At 41.0% G+C, this 12,568-nt stretch overlaps 2 pseudogenes; one reads left to right on the forward strand and one right to left on the reverse strand.

Annotated features, from left to right (window-relative positions):
- Positions 1–716: 716 nt before the first annotated feature.
- LOC102829806 lies at positions 717–1,016 on the reverse strand (annotated as a pseudogene).
- Positions 1,017–9,033: 8,017 nt separating this feature from the next.
- LOC102830187 lies at positions 9,034–10,391 on the forward strand (annotated as a pseudogene).
- Positions 10,392–12,568: the final 2,177 nt, after the last annotated feature.

The following is a 12,568-nucleotide window of genomic DNA, read 5'->3' on the forward strand; positions in this document are numbered from 1 at the left end:
CTCCCACCCATGATGCATTCTAAGGTAGACAAAGCAATGAAAATGCTGAAGGATGTGATGAAAATATAGTCATCCCTCAGTATCCAGTGGACTAGCACCAGGACCCCTGTGGATTCCAAATTAAGAGGATGCTTAAGTCCCTTATATAAAATAGTATTTGCATATAACCTATATACATCCTCCTTCTTGCTTTAAATCATCCCTGTTGTTGATGCTATGTTCCCTTGAGTTGGTTCCAACTCAGTGATCCTGTATAGGATTTCCGAGGAATGGCTGGTAGATATAAAATGCCAACCTTCAGGTTCAAACCATCCTTGAGGTCTACAGTGCCACACCAGGACACCAAATCATGTCTAGATTAGTTATAAAGCAAATAGCACCTTAAGCGTCCTCTAGTCTTTGTGGGATTGTTTAGACCTCATCATTGCTGTCTCTTTTCCCCAAAACACTTTCAATAGACAGTTGGATGAAATCTGTGGAACCTTTGGATAAGGAACCCTATCATCAAAAAGACCAACTATAGACAACTTCACTTTCTTAATTTATTTACTACAAATTATGATTGATCCAGCGAGGGGCAAATAATGTTAGATTTGTTCTACTGTTGTATTTTCTAATTTCTGATATAGGATTTATTAAAGAAACCACATATCAAAGTGAGTGGTTTTCTCCATCGATCCCTCCTGTTTTTTCAGCTTAGGATGCTCCTCCATACCTTATATTCCTTCTGACTCCTTGGCAGTATTTTCATTTCCTGATGCCCTTGGACTCTAGCTTTTGAAGAATAAAGCCTGCTATTCCCATAGCTGTAATCTGGCAATATCAACATGTTCTTCAAATTCAAGAATTGATCCAGATACTTTGAAATTGAATACACTACTATAATTTACAAGCAGAAATAAGAGAAATAACCTTGTCATAAAGACAGAAGGGCCGAAGGTAAGAAAGTCCTCTGATATAAAAAATGTTATTTTGCAATAAAACAGAGATAGAGTACAAGAGAGATCTGGCCTCATTTCCCAGTTCAGCTGACAAGAGCCTATGCTCCCAATAAAGCAGCTAGATGACAGCTAGATGAGGAGGACAGACGTCTTGCACCTGACCTAACAGTCAGACCTCTAATTTGGAGCTCTTTTCCAAGAAGAGGAGGACGGGACCGGGGCTAGCTCAAAATGTGACAGCACTTACTATGTATGGCCAAGAGGCTTCATATGATAACTCAATGTCATCAAATGAGCAGCTCTACCTACTTCTGTTCCACTTAAGTCCTCAACTCTCAAGTGTTGCCCTTCCATCCTTTTATGATTAAACATGTTAGTTTGTATTATAATTCAGCCTCCTTTCTCAGGCCGACACTTCCTCTGAGCTTTCCTCATGTTCCACGGCTCCTCTCTGCTCGCATTTTCAAAGGCAAGAAAACCCAGTTCAGCACTTGAAAGAGTTAAGAGTAAGCTCTTCAAAACAAGTATGGCAAAACAAGGCCCTTTGGCTTCCTCTAAACCACACAGAGAAGGTCTTGAGAACAGCTGTGTATGCCTCTGAAAAGAAACAAGTGGAGAAAATCATATCACACTGAAGCCGCACAAAGGAATCAAACTGCTGGAATAATTCTAGCAAATGCAACATTAACACACAATTGTAATGAACTTCCCTTAAATGAAGCCTCTCATAGGCTGTTCCCTCCATGTACTGAAATTTCTCTCCTTCCAAATGGCCTTCCCTAATCCTCCATGTCTGAGTTACACCCTACACCCCACCATAGGTTTCCATAGTACACAGCATCTCATACAACAAAGGCAAGTACTGGGCCTAGCATATATCCCACTATACCCTCAACAGCCAGTCCAGTGGTTTTTAAGAATTTTGTGGATAACGGTGAGGTGAACAGAGTCCCTTGGTGGTACAAACAGTTAACATGCTCGGATGTTAACTGAAAGAATGGAGGCTTGAACCCACCCAGAGGCATCTGGGAAGAAAGGTCTGGTGATCTGATTCTGAGAAATCAGCCACTGAAAACTCCATGCTCTACATACAGAGTCCCCACCTATCAGAAGTGAATCCACAACAACTGATGGATTTTTGTGATGTCATGACTATTTTCACAATATCAGGATATTTGAGTGTACAGTACAATTTTTCCAGAGACTACAAGACACACAAGGAACATTAGTAGCATAGTGGGTTATGAATTGGCGGTTAATCGCAAGGTCGGTAATTTGAATCTACCAGTCACTCTGCAGGAGAAAGTTGCAAGGCTTTCTGCTCCCATAAATAAAGTTTTATAGCCTCAGAAACTCTACACTATGTCACTATGAGTCAGGCCCACACAGCACCACCACCACCACCACCACAAGACTCTGATGGCTAAGGAAATGGCGGCTTAGATATTCCTGTGTTTTAAAAAAGTCTGTTTTCATTTTTTTCTATGATAATTACGGATACCATCCACAAAACTGAAAGTTCTTTGGGGTCTTCAAAATGTTTTAAGTGTATAAGGAGTCCCCAAACCAAAATGTTTGACTAGTACAGACTGGCAATATCAGGCAATCTTAAATCCTCTGAATGATGAATGAATGAATGAATGAAGGCAGCATCCTCTTGCTAGCAGTACACAGTGGTCTAGGCAGTGTTCTGAGATGGACAAGAGACAGAAGAGATGGCCCGGGACCAGTTTACTCTCTTGGTTAAGAAAAAGATTTGGGAAACCACCACACGAGAAAGCCAAGGACCACTGGAAGGTATCTGGGACTCCAAACCAACCCCTCCCATAGGTCCTCTCCAGAATGCTGAAGTAGTGACTACTTACTACTCACCCTGGTCAAGAATTGTGTTACCCCGCCTGTCCTCCCAGTCACCCAGGAGTTGCCTTCTACACTTTTCTCCCACCCAATTCTGTCAGTCACTTTAAATTCAACCTCTTAAAGCTCTCTCCATTCCTTCAGGACTTCAGGCAGAATGCTCAACCTCTCTCCCTAGTCAGTCTGACCAGGACAGGTCCCTCTTTTATGTTATGTGCCATCGAGTGGATTCTGTACAGGGTTTCCAAAAAGCAGCTGATGGGTTTGAACTGCTGCTGATCTTGTGGTTCCCAGTTCAGAGCTTATCATACATGCCATACCAGGATTAAGTACTTAAAACAGCAGTTTCCTAATTTTCTAGAGTATTTCCCACAACATTTAAGTACTCATGTAGAGTCCTGGTGTGGCGCTGTGGGTTAATGCACCAGACTTCAAAGTAATTTGAACTGCAAATTTAGCAGTTCAAGCTCACCAGCTGCTCCTCTGCTCCTCGGAAAGCCTATACAGGGTTACTATGGGTCAAAATCAACTTGATGGCACTTAACAACAACAATGTTGTGGGTTAATGTGGTAGACTGCAAAGTCGTTTCACCTGCAAGTTTGGTGGGTCAAAGTCACCAGTCGCTCCTCGGAAACCCTATACAGGGTCGTTAAGGTTGTGACCAATTTAACAGCACTTAACAACAACATATACTCATTTGTGGAAATTTTACATTGCCTTTCTCTCTAAGGAGACTGTAAGCTCGAATAGAGCTGGAATGTGGCTGACAATGTTTACTACTACACAGCAAGCAGAGTCTGGGATAGAGTGGAAGTTTACTAGAGATGATGCATGGATGGTTGATTGGTTTGGTAGTTAACCAAAGCCAAACTCACTGCTCTCATAGTCACAATATGTTGTTGTTAAGTGCTGGTAAAGTGCTGAGTCAGTTCCAACTCAGAGACTCTGTATACGGTTTCTGAAGAGTGGCTGGTAGTTTTGAAGAGTTGAACTACTAGCTTGTAGTCCAGTGCTTATCCTACATCATCACACCAGGACTCCAGTGACACCATATGGTGGTGGTGGTGGTGTGCCTTGGAGTCGGTTCCGACTCATAGGTCAGAGTAAAACTGTTCTATATAGGGCTTCCAAGACTTACTAGTGAGTGACTGGCAGGTTTAGGTGGTTGGATGAGTAGCTGGTTAACTGGCTTGCTAACTGGTAGGGAGATGATGATAAGCACTGGACTACTAATCTCAAGGTCGTAGGTTCAAACACCAGTCGCTACTCAGAAATTCTACACTAGGTCACTATGAGTCAGAACCAACTCGATGGCATTTACTAACAAATCCATTCTACGGTTTGGGGCCTCTGTATCATTTATGTCCACTTTGTCTGCTTGACTAACTTATCCTTCAGTCCTGCTCTCTCTCAGACGCCACTCCCCACCACTCCATCCCATGCCCCCCTCTGCCTTAAATATGCCATTATTACTTAGCGAACTTTATCAGCCTTTGTTTCTATTGTCCCCTCCAGCTACTTGAGAGCAGAAACCATGATCTTGTTCTCAGGCAAAGACCTCAATAAAAAAGTCAGTTGTGACCATTTAAACCTCAAACCTCAACTTCCCCCTTAGACTTGAGCTCACACAGATCTTTCTTTCTCTGAACATCTCCTGATTTATTGGTTAATCTATCAGTCCTGAGAAAGGGCAAGAACAAGCTACTTCTTTTGTATTAAAAATAGGTGGTGTGTTTTTGTAGTAAGAGGCCTTTTCTTATCTGCAAACTTAAATATTGGACTCAAAATTAAGCTACCCGTAGAATTATTTTTTCTTCTCTCATTCAAACTTACTAATCAACTTTTCTCTTACTCCAAAAGCAGACAATAACAATTAACTTGTGATTTAATGAGAAAAACTGTGCTTCCTTAATTACAATTCTACAGGTCTCAGAACCATTAGTGGGGTAAAAGGAAAGTAAATTCTTCTAGGAATTTACCTTTTTAATGTTAACTCAGTCATCTATAAGAACTTCGTTACCATGGAAACATGTATCCTTAAGCAAAAGTTATTTAAATCTCTGAATTCTCCATTTTCTGCAAGCAGACAAGACTCTTCTTCTAGGAGTTAACCAAAGCCAAACGCACTACTCTCATAGTCACAATATGTTCTTGTTAAGTGCTGCTAAAGTGCTGAGTCAGTTCCAACTCAGAGACTCTGTATACGGTTTCTGAAGAGTGACTGGTGGTTTTGAAGAGTTGAACTACTAGCTTGTAGTCCAGTGCTTATCCTACAGCATCACACCAGGACTCCAGTGACACCATATGGTGGTGGTGGTGTGCCTTGGAGTCGGTTCCGACTCATAGGTCAGAGTAAAACTGTTCTATATAGGGCTTCCAAGACTTACTAGTCTTTCTCCCACATAACGGCTAGTAGGTTTAAACCACTGACCTGTGCTTAGCATCCCAACTCTGTTCTACCAGTGCACGAGCTAAACATTCTCCCAATTTGAAAATTGCTAATTACATCATGGTGCTATTAAATATTGTATTATTCTTATGAATTAATGCATGATTGTATTTTTAACTGCGTACCTACCTTCCCTTCTGCCAACACTGGCCAGTGACTGACTTCATGACATACTGATAGCATCAACTCTTATCTTCCCGGCTCACTTTCAGTGGCTGTCTACTGCCAACAGAATCAAGGCTGAAGTTCTTGGTGTTAGAAGTCACCCAAGTGCAAGCTCTTAAGTCTGACACTCCAGCCTGGTGACTGGTGTTGTTGTGTGCTATCAAGTCAGTTCTGAATCACAGCGACCCTGCAAACATTTTTGAGGATAGCTGGTGGGTTTAAATTGCCATCCTTGCAGTTTACCAACCAGTCCAGTGCTTCTCCTACAGTGCCATACCAGGGTGTTTGCCTGGTGATTAGCCCAGCAAAAACAGCACAGCCCCAATCACTGGTCCAGAGTTGGTTAACTGCCCTTTACTCTGCTTTATCTTCTTGACTACACTCTCACTCACTGGCCATTACATTATGAGCTGCTATTTACTTATTGGACCAGAGCTGTTGAATAAGACAGCCACTTGTCACACATGTCTACTGTGCACTTGAAATGTGGCTAATCCAAGTAAGATATGCTGTATGTAGTAAATACACACCAGATTAAAAAAGAATGTAAAATACCTCATAAATACTTTTTTGTATTGATCCATGATGGAGTAACATTTTGAACATAACAGTTATGTTCAATAGATGATTAAAAGTTAATTCCACCTGTTTCTTATACTTGTTTAATGTGACTACCAGAAACATTTTAATACATATGTGGTTCACACTGCATTTCTCATTGGCAGTATTACATCCAAATATAACTTCCATCAGGTCAGACACTTTACCCACCCTGTTCCGCAGGCTGAACAGTACTCTGCACACAGAGGCCCTCAACAAATACTTTATGGCTGAGTGACTCCCATCTCCAGTGCAAAGGTTCTGAATGGCACCATTGACTGGAAATAAGAAATGCCCTTTCCCTGATAAAAGGAATGCAGCAGAGATAGCTAACCTACACTTTACCGCAGAAAATTGCCATTGGAAAGTGGCTGCTCAGCAAGGAGCTACAGTTCCCAACCTTGCATGCATTCAGGTGGCTCTGTGACTAGTTGTCACCAATGGAAGGTAAGTATTGTGATGTGTGAGCCCTCCACAATGAAGTGGTCGGGAAGTGGATGTACCGTCTCCCACTAATTGGACACATATGTTAGTGAGGGCCCAGAAAGTAGAGAGTCTACAAGATGGAAGAAAAGCCAACTGCTAACCCAGAAATGGAGTCCTGGTGTGGCACTTCAGGTTAATGCGCTAGGCTACAAAGTCAGTTTGAACTGCAAGGTCAGTGATTCAAGTTCACCAGCTGCTCCTTGGAAACCCTATCTATACAGGGTCACAACCAAATAAATGGCACTTAACAACAACAGCAACAACCCAGAAACAGAGAGGAGCCCTGGCAGCTCAATGTTTAAGTGCTTACCTGCTAACTGAAAGGTCAGTTGAACCCACCAACAGTTGTGCAAGACAAGACCTCTCCGCTCTTCTCCCTTGATGGTCCCAGGGACCTCTGCTCCTAGACTGCAAAGTTAATCACTCCCCTGCTTTTGCTATAAAACATCTACCTTTACATTTCTAACCCTCAGTCAGTCCTGATAACAATGATTCACTGTTGTATCACAAAAGACCCATCTGCATCTCCTTTCATCAGCCCCACCCAGACAGATTGGATATTACTCAGTGGAGATTCTACCTTTCTCCGGGCCCTCTAAATCTAGGTTCCCTCTTGAAAGCTTGTAAGTCAGGCACTTCTTGACTTTGTAGCACACCCCTCATTCTGGGTAGCCAATGTCCAAGTTGCCCATCCCTGTATACTCTGTGTATGGAGGGGGTGAGAATGATCCTTGCTGTAAAGATTTGTTCCCTCTTTTGAGCTACTGCATCCATAGGTGTAGGTCAAGTTCATCAAATTGTATCAGATTACTCTTTTTTTCCTCTTCTTTCTTCTTCTAGTTGAGCTCTGATCATCCAGTCATTGAAGCCAGGCCAAATAGGTATTATCTGCAAGTGTGGGTGTTCTTGTGCATATGCTCTCTCTTCTTATCAGCTGGATGTTTCACTCTCCACTCTAGTCCTCTGTGGCTATGTCACTGACTCTGGGCCCCAGAGTCCCAAGGTCTTGCCACACTGCTGACCAACCAGGTCTCCACGCAAACAGTGGGGGGCCAATGAACAGATACAAAAAAAAAAAAAATCAGAAGAAAGCAAAACTGACAAAGTGTATTGTCCACCTTTGTTCCGAGACCAGAAGAAGTAGATAGTGCCCAGCTACCACAATCCAACTGCTCTAAAAGAGATCACATTAAAAAGTCCTAAACTGAGTGGGAGAAAATGTGGAAGAAAATTCTTTTTTTTTTTTAAACCCAGGCTTACCAGTCAGAAAGAGATTGGAAGAACCAAAGATTATGGTCCTCGGTAACCCTTCAGGTCTGGAATGAAATTCACTCTCATGGACCAATTTTCAGCCAAGCAATAGATAGGTATGTAAGAGAGGACAACAACACTAGCAAGGTATGCTCACCATGGACTGGTCAACCATTCGAAATCAAAAGGACAACATTTACCTAAAGAAAGTTCCCAAAGTGGGAAGTGACGTCAAATGGAAATAAGAATCACAGGGAGGTAGAGAGATTGCAATCACTGGGGTGAAACAAAGTGTATGGTGATCTGCTCTATAAACCTTCACTCAGTTGACAATATACATGCACACACACACACACACACACATATATATAGAATAGATATAATTTACATTTCCAACCTCACTGAAACTCAGGCTGAGTTGCTATTACCCTCTTCTCTATACAGAAGGTTTCTGATGCAGAGCTACTCCAGACCTGCCTGGGCCCTGTACTATAATTCAGCCTGGCTCAGAACAGTCATTGACACAGTCACTGACACATCTCGGGCCTGTACTCCTCAAATAAGTCTAAGATGCAACTTTTTCAACTTCCTTAACTTTTCAACTTTAATTTGACATATGAAATTGAACAACAAATTCAACCAAGAAGGTAACAGCTCAAAGTATAGTATTTGTAGTATATTTAACAAAGGGCACTAGAAGGCATAGTTCCTCATTCTTTTGAATGGACAGAGATTTTGGGGAAAGACTAGCTATCCTTACCCTTAACATCCTATAAGTACAGGCAAAGTTGGCCCTAGTAGTTTTGCTGCTGTTGAGAACCAGGGAGTCGGTTCCGACTCATAGTGACCCTGCACAGCATTTCTGAGAATGCAAATCTTTACGGGAGCAGAAGGCCTCATCTTTTTCCCACGGAATAGCTGGTAGTTTCGAACTGCCGACCTTGAGGTTCACAACCCGATGCGTAACCGCTACGCTACCAGGCCCTAGTAGTAAAAGAGTTTAAGAAATGGCTTATGACAAGTACTAAATGGTGTTTAATGGGACCTTTAAAAAAAGAAAAAAGACATTATTAGAACACTTTGAAAATTAGGAATAAGGTCTATATATCAGTTAGTAGTATTGTATCATTGCTACTTCCCTCATTTTGATTACAGCAAATTTTAAAATAGTTAGGTGAAAGGTACTGTTATAAATTGAAATGTATCCTCCCAAACTATACAGGGTTAAGTCAAAAAGACCACTTCAAAAATCACAGAAATGTTATTAAACAAAAATATCATAATGTGGGGCTGAGAAAAGTCAATTTTGTAACCAGAAGTCAAAGCCAGAGAACCAAGACAACTCAGAGCTCCTCACTGGTCCTGGTGGTTGGAAAGAACCAGCCTTTTCCATAGAGGACAATCCCAGTGGACTCTTGGATGAGAGCAGTTGTGCAACTCTGTTCCCAAACTACAGAGAGGCTTAACTGAAAGAATGCTGCCCATTGGTACAGAAGGCCTTGAATAAACATTCCCCCATTCAGCTAGAAAAAAATCAGAAGGGAAAATTTTCTCATCCAGGGAGCGGCTTGTCAACTGGAGATGGGTCCAAGGCCAGGAAAATTACATATAGTTTTATATTTCTACCTAAGATCTTTAGTATGTCCTCATTTGGATTATTGTATATATTTTTTAAATTAGAGATCATCTTTATTCTACATGTTAATGCAACCTTGGACCTGACTGAGGACATAATGACTGTTTATACAACAAAGAAGACTTTTGATCCATAGATCATCATTAGGGCCAGAGACCTAATAAAACTTTAAGCCATAAGTGTTTCATTCCAGCAGGCAATACGAATTCTTCAACACAATGTTGCATGTGACATCATTAAAATAGGTTATTTGGTACAAAATAAAGATTTGTAAAAAGAAGACAATGGCTTATTGGTCACAAAGGATCTACACTGAAGGCACTGGAATTGTTAACAAACTACATTATGTTCAGGGAAGCACAGTTTCAGCCATTGGACTCTTCAGTGGCTTAAAAGAGGAATCACTGCTCCTAAGCCCAGCATATTATGGCGTACTCTTGACAACTGTGGGGAAATCTATGTCTGAGTTGGAAGGTTCAGAAAGTATTCCTAGACACTATAAAGAATATTCATCCAATATGTAACATTTGGGCCTTAATGATTAAATAAGAGTTGGCAAAAGATTCTGAATTAAGATCACAAAATTGGGAAAGGTTTTTGCCACAGATCAAACACAAAAATGTACATAAACATAAGTAACCAAAGAAAAAAACTGTTATGAAAGAATATGTACCATTCCCACCACCACAGCCAGAAAGTCCAACTGATAAAGAATTGGCTAGTGGTGAATCCTTTCTGAAGGTGAATCAGAAGAAGCAACAAAAAATGGAAGCCATCAAGGCAAAACAAGCAGAAGCTCTAAATAAGAGACGAGAGGAAAGAAACAAAGCTTTTATTCCACCTAAAGAAAAGCCAGCTGTGAAACTTAAGGAAGCTTCTACTGAAACTAAAATTGATTTGGCTGCCATCGAGGAGAAGGTTAAGAAAGCAAAGAATAAGAAGCTGGGAGCACTTATGGCTGAAGAGCTTAAACTTAAGATGGAAGCAAATGAAAAGACAAAGTAACATAGAAAACTAAACTAGACTTTATTAAGCTATCTCCTTTTGTAAAGGATTTTGAGGTGTACTGAGGCAGTAGTTGCCTTATCTGTAAGAGAGACTACTTGGATTGGGTTTTTGGGTTTTTTTTCCTGAGTTTCTTTTATTTCTGGAAGAGTTCATTGTAAATAAATTAATATATTCATGTGTTTTTTTGGAAAATTTTTTACTAGAAACCAGTATACATGTCTTTATATATGTTAGACCTAATCTGTTCCAGGCAGATTTTACCTAAACATTATTTTAGAAGAAATTCAAGGGAACTATTCTTAGCTATTATAATTATCAATAAAATCTAATAATGCCACTCATTAGGTATTTTTTAAAAAATCGTAATGTGAAGCTATTGTTACTCAACATACCCTCCATGTTGGTCTATATACATCTGAAGGCAGTGCTTCTATGTCTCTAGCTCTTCCTGTTTAACAAGGCCTGGGGCGGTACCTTAGGATAAACACTCAGCCTCAAGGTCAGTCTGAACCACAAGGTTGTGTGTTCAAAGTACCAGCTGCTCCTCAAAAACCCTATACAGGGTCTCTATGAGTGGGAACCAATTCAATGGCATTTAACACACATAACCCTTCCTGGAAGGATCTCTGGTAGCGTAGTGATTACGAATCGGGCTGTGAACCTTAAGGTCAGCAGTTCGAAACTACCAGCTTTTTCGCGAGAGAAAAATGAGACTTTCTGCTCCCGTAAAGATTTACAGCCTCGGAAACCCTGTACAGGGTCACTATGAGTTGGAACCGACTCGACGGCACTTAGCAACAACAACCCTTCCTGGTGTGGCGCTGTTGGATAAGCACTCGACCATAAAGACAGTCTGAACTTCAAGGTCATTGGTTCAGAGTCACCAGCTGCTCCTCAGAAACCCTATACAGGATTGGTATGAGACAAAACTGACTCAATGTTACTTAAAACAACCACCCTTCCTGAAAAATTCACCACTTCAAAACGTGTTTTAATATCCTTGAGGGACTCAAATCATGGTCCTTTTAAATGTTCTATGAGTTTATCAAAGAAAAACAAGTCTATCAGGGGTGTGGAGTAGATACGGTAACAAATCCCAACGAAATTCTTATAGAACAGCCCTTGCTATCCTTAAAGAGTGAGCAGGGGCTTTTTCAAGGTGGAAAACAATTCCTTGGTGCAACTTTCCAGGGCAGTTTTTTTTTTTTTTTTAAAGCAGTTTTCAGTTTTCTGAAAACCTCTTTATTTATAATATCCTCCACGCATGTCCTGTGTCCTTTAAGAAAAGTCTATCAAGAGTAACCCTTTGAAATCCCCTAAAAACAGGCACCATAACCCTCTGAGCCAACTTCTCTGCCTGGAATTTAACTGATCAGCAGATCTCCTCAGAAGCCACTTTTCTGACTGCACTTTTTTAAAAAAATACATTCTACAAGACTGAGATAGTACAGGTATATTACTGAGACAACTTGTCTGCAGACATCCACTGATTAAAGAGACACATTTAAGCATGTGTGTTTGGAATAAAACTGTACATGTATGAACTTGAAACACAGTTATTGTTGTTGAATGCTATCGAATTTGTTCAGACTCATAGCAACCCTGTACAGGGTTTCCAAGAAATAGTTGGTGGGTTTGAACTGCAAATGTGAGTTTGATTCTACAGCACCACAACTGGAGTCCATAGTTGTTGTTAAGGTCAACTCGATTTCGACTCATAGTGACCCTGTATAGGGTTTCCAAGGAGCAGCTGGTTAAGTCTGAACCACTGACCTTGCAGTCCAGTGCTTCATTCCACAGTGCCACACCAGGACTTCTGGTGTGGTGTCTTATCCCCTGTACCTGTGAAAGCAGCCCTATTTGGAAATTCGGAGTTTCTTTTGTTTTGCTAATAATGGCATACCAGAGTAGGGTGGTTCTAAATCTGAGTGTTTTGTAAAAGACAGTGATTCACACATACAGAGAAGACAAAAGGTATATGAAGTTCTATGAGGGCACTTCAAAAAGTCTGTGGTAAATGGAATTAAAAGATAATGGAATGGTATCACAGTTTTTGAAGTCCCTCATAGTCCTTGTGTGGCACTGTGGGTTAATGCGCCAGACTGCAAAGCCATTTGAACTGCAAGGTTGGTGGTTCAAGCTCACCAGCTGCTCCTCAGAAACACTGTATAGGG

The sequence above is a fragment of the Chrysochloris asiatica genome, unplaced genomic scaffold, assembly GCF_000296735.1.
Source record: "Chrysochloris asiatica unplaced genomic scaffold, ChrAsi1.0 scaffold00039, whole genome shotgun sequence".
Taxonomy (NCBI): Eukaryota; Metazoa; Chordata; class Mammalia; order Afrosoricida; family Chrysochloridae; genus Chrysochloris; species Chrysochloris asiatica.